The sequence below is a fragment of the Malaclemys terrapin genome, chromosome 1, assembly GCF_027887155.1.
Source record: "Malaclemys terrapin pileata isolate rMalTer1 chromosome 1, rMalTer1.hap1, whole genome shotgun sequence".
Lineage (NCBI taxonomy): Eukaryota > Metazoa > Chordata > Testudines > Emydidae > Malaclemys > Malaclemys terrapin.
Window position 1 is genome coordinate 289,133,615 of NC_071505.1, and position 5,326 is coordinate 289,138,940.

Here is a 5,326-nt window from a genome sequence, read left to right on the forward strand (position 1 = left end):
CAAACTTAATAAGCGTACTTTCTATGCCAATATCTAAGTCGTTAATGAAGATATTGAACAGAGCCGGGCCCAAAACAGACCCCTGCGGAACCCCACTCATTATGCCTTTCCAGCAGGATAGGGAACCATTAATAACAACTCTCTGAGTACGGTTATCCAGCCTGTTATGCACCCACCTTATAGTAGCCCCATCTAAATTGTATTTGCCTAGTTTATCGATAAGAATATCATGCGAGACCGTATCAAATGCCTTACTAAAGTCTAGGTATACCACATCCACAGCTTCTCCCTTATCCATAAGACTCGTTATCCTATCGAAGAAAGCTATCAGATTGGTTTGACATGATTTGTTCTTTACAAATCCATGCTGGCTGTTCCCTATCACCTTACCACCTTCCAAGTGTTTGCAGATGATTTCCTTAAATACTTGCTCCATTATCTTCCCTGGCACAGAAGTTAAACTAACTGGTCTGTAGTTTCCTGGGTTGTTTTTATTTCCCTTTTTATAGATGGGCACTATATTTGCCCTTTTCCAGTCTTCTGGAATCTCTCCCGTCTCCCATGATTTTCCAAAGATAATAGCTAGTGGCTCAGATACCTCCTCTATTAGCTCCTTGAGTATTCTAGGATGCATTTCATCAGGCCCTGGTGACTTGCAGGCATCTAACTTTTCTAAGTGATTTTTAACTTGTTCTTTTTTTATTTTATCTGCTAAACCTACCCCCTTCCTATTAGCATTCACTATATTAGGCATTCCTTCAGACTTCTTGGTGAAGACCGAAACAAAGAAGTCATTAAGCATCTCTGCCATTTCCAAGTTTCCTGTTACTGTTTCTCCCTCTTCACTAAGCAGTGGGCCTACCCTGTCTTTGGTCTTCCTCTTGCTTCTAATGTATTGATAAAAAGTCTCCTTGTTTCCTTTTATTCCCATAGCTAGTTTGAGCTCATTTTGTGCCTTTGCCTTTCTAATCTTGCCCCTGCATTCCTGTGTTGTTTGCCTATATTCATCCTTTGTAATCTGTCCTAGTTTCCATTTTTATATGACTCCTTTTTATTTTTTAGATCATGCAAGATCTCGTGGTTAAGCCAAGGTGGTCTTTTGCCACATTTTCTATCTTTCCTAACCAGCGGAATAGCTTGCTTTTGGGCCCTTAATAGTGTCCCTTTGAAAAACTGCCAACTCTTCTCAGTTGTTTTTCCCCTCAGTCTTGATTCCCATGGGACCTTACCTATCAGCTCTCTGAGCTTACCAAAATCTGCCTTCCTGAAATCCATTGTCTCTATTTTGCTGTTCTCCCTTCTACCCTTCCTTAGAATTGCAAACTCTATGATTTCATGATCACTTTCACCCAAGCTGCCTTCTACTTTCAAATTCTCAACGAGTTCCTCCCTATTTGTTAAAATCAAGTCTAGAACAGCTTCCCCCCAGTAGCTTTTTCAACCTTCTGAAATAAAAAGTTGTCTGCAATGCAGTCCAAGAATTTGTTGGATAGTCTGTGCCCTGCTGTGTTATTTTCCGAACATATATCCAGATAGTTGAAGTCCCCCATCACCACCAAATCTTGGGCTTTGGATGATTTTGTTATTTGTTTAAAAAAAGCCTCATCCACCTCTTCCACCTGGTTAGGTGGCCTGTAGTAGACTCCTAGCATGACATCACCCTTGTTTTTTACCCCTTTTAGCCTAACCCAGAGACTCTCAACACTTCCATCTCCTATGTCCATCTCTACCTCAGTCCAAGTGTGTACATTTTTAATATATAAGGCAACACCTCCTCCCTTTTCCCCTGTCTATCCTTCCTGAGCAAGCTGTATCCATCCACACCAACATTCCAATCATGTGTATTATCCCACCAAGTTTCAGTGATGCCAACAATGTCATAGTTGTATTTATTTATTAGCACTTCCAGTTCTTCCTGCTTATTACCCATACTTCTCACATTTGTATATAGGTTTCTAAGATACTGGTTTGATCTTTCCTCCCAGTTTTGTCCTGACCCTCCTTTCTCTCTGCCAATATAGCCCACACTCCCTCTCGTTTCTGACCCATCTCCCAGGTCTCCATGTTCCCCACTTACCTGCGGGCTTTGCTCACCTGTCCCCATCGAACCTAGTTTAAAGCCCTCCTCACTAGGTTAGCCAGTCTGTGTCCAAATAGGATCTTTCCCCTCCTCGAAAGGTGAACGCCATCTCTGCCTAGCAGTCCTTCCTCAAATAGCATCCCATGGTCTAGGAAGCCAAAGCCCTCCTCCACCTGCAGTCCCATCCAGATTTAATTTTAGTTTAACAAAGAGAAGGCTGGGGTACAAAATATATCGGAAGGACAGAACAGTCATGCGGGGGCGAGGGGGAGTGGCACTATATGTGAAAGAAAATGTAGAATCAAATGAAGTAAAAATCTTAAATGAATCCACATGTTTCATAGAATCTCTATGGATAGTAATTCCATGCTCTAATAAGAATATAACAGTAGGGATCTATTATCGACCATCTGACCAGGACAGTGATAGTGACAATGAAATGCTAAGGGAGTTTAGAGAGGCTTATCAAAATAAAGAACTCGATAATAGTGGGGGATTTCAATTATCCCCATATTGACCAGGTATGTGTAACCTCAGGACGAAACGCAGAGACAAAATTTCTTGATACTTTAAATGACTGCTTCTTGGAGCAGCTGGTACAGGAACCCACAAGGGGAGAGGCAATTCTCGATTTAGTCCTGAGTGGAGCGCAGGATCTGGTCCAAGAGGTAACTATAACAGGACCACTTGGAAATAGTGACCATAATATAACAACATTTAACATTCCTGTGGTGGGAAGAACACCTCAACAGCCCAACATTGTGGCATTTAATTTCAGAAAGGGGAACTATGCAAAAATGAGGAGGTTAGTTAAAGTGACTAGAGTGAAATCCCTGCAAGCTGCATGGATACTTTTCAAAGACACCATAATAGAGGCCCAACTTAAATGTATACCTCAAATTAAAAAACATAGTAACAGAACTTAAAAAAAGCCACCGTGGCTTAACAACCATGTAAAAGAAGCAGTGAGAGATAAAAAGGCATCTTTTAAAAAGTGGAAGTCAAATCCTTGTGAGGTAAATAGAAAGGAGCATAAACACTGCCAAATTAAGTGTAAAAATGTAATAAGAAATGCCAAAAAGGAGTTTGAAGAACAGCTAGCCAAAAACTCAAAAGGTAATAAAATGTTTTTTAAGTACATCAGAAGCAGGAAGCCTGCTAAACAACCAGTGGGGCCCCTGGACAATCAAGATACAGAAGGAGCACTTAAAGATGATAAAGTCATTGCAGAGAAACTAAACAAATTCGTTGCTTCAGTCTTCACGACTGAGGATGTTAGGGAGATTCCCAAACCTGAGCCATCCTTTGTAGGTGACAAATCTGAGGAATTGTCACAGATTGAAGTGTCACTAGAGGAGGTTTTGGAATTAATGGATAAACTTAACAGTAACAAGTCACCGGGACCAGATGACATTCACCCAAGAGTTTTGAAAGAACTCAAATGTGAAATTGCGGAACTATTAACTAGGTCTGTAACCTATCCTTTAAATCAGCTTCTGTACCCAGTGACTGGAAGATAGATAATGTAAGGCCAATATTTAAAAAGGGCACTAGAGGTGATCCCGGCAATTACAGACTGGTAAGTCTAACGTCAGTACCGGGCAAGTTAGTTGAAACAATAGTAAAGAATAAAATTGTCAGACACATAGAAGAACATAAATTGTTGGGCAAAAGTCAACATGGTTTCTGTAAAGGGAAATCATGTCTTACTAATCCATTAGAGTTCTTTGAAGGGGTCAACAAACATGTGGACAAGGGTGGATCCAGTAGACATAGTGTATTTAGATTTCCAGAAAGCCTTTGACCAGGTCCCTCACCAAAGGCTCTTACGTAAATTAAGTTATCATGGGATAAGAGGGAAGATCCTTTCATGGATTGAGAACTGGTTAAAAGACAGGGAACAAAGGGTAGGAATAAATGGTAAATTCTCAGAATGGAGAGGGGTAACTAGTGGTGTTCCCCAAGGGTCAGTCCTAGGACCAATGCTATTCAACTTATTCATAAATGATCTGGAAAAGGGGTAGACAGCGAGATGGCAAAGTTTGCAGATGATACTAAACGGCTCAAGATAGTTAAGACTAGGTGTCAGCAACCTCTGGCATGTGGCTCGCCAGGGTAGGCACCCTGGCGGGCCGGACCAGTTTGTTCACCTGCTGTGTCGGCAGGTTCAGCCGATCACAGCTCCTAGTGGCCGCGGTTCGCCGTCCCAGGCCAATGGGGGCGGCAGGAAGCCACAGCCAGCACATCCCTCACCTGCGCCACTTCCCACAGCCCCCATTCGGCTGGGATGGTGAACCACGGCCAATGGGAGCTGCGATTGGCTGAACCTGCAGACGTGGCAGGTAAACAAACTGGCCCGGCCCACCAGGGTGCTTACCCTGGCGAGCCACGTGCCAGAGGTTGCCGACCCCTGTTTAAGACCAAAGCAGACTGTGAAGAACTTCAGAAAGATCTCACAAAACTAAGTGATTGGGCAACAGAATGGCCAATGAAATTTAATGTGGATAAATGTAAAGTAATGCACATTGGAAAAAATAACCCCAGCTATACACACACAATATGATGGGGGCTAATTTACCTACAACTAATCAGGAAAGAGATCTTGGAGTCATCGTGGATAGTTCTTTGAAGATGTGCATGCAGTGTGCAGGGGCTGTCAAAAAAGCAAACAGGATGTTAGGAATCATTCAAAAAGGGATAGAGAATAAGACTGAGATATCTTATTACCCTTATATAAATCCATGGTACACCCACATCTTGAATACTGCGTACAGATGTGGTCTCCTCATCTCAAAAAAGATATACTGGCATTAGAAAAGGTTCACAGAAGGGCAACTAAAATGATTAGGGGTTTGGAACTGGTTCCATATGAGGAGAGATTAAAGAGGCTAGGACTTTTCCGCTTGGAAAAGAGGAGACTAAGGCGGGATATGATAGAGGTATATAAAATCATGAGTGGTGTGGAGAAAGTGAATAAGGAAAAGTTATTTACTTGTTCCCATAAGAACTAGGGGCCACCAAATGAAATTAATAGGCAGCAGGTTTAAAACAAATAAAAGGAAGTTCTTCTTCGCACAGTCAACCTGTGGAACCCCTTGCCTGAGGAGGTTGTGAAGGCTAGGACTATAACAGGGTTTAAAAGAGAACTAGATAAATTCATGGAGGTTAAGTCCATTAATGGCTATTAGCCAGGATGGGTAAGGAATGGTGTCCCTAGCCTCTGTTTGTCAGAGGGTGGAGATGGAT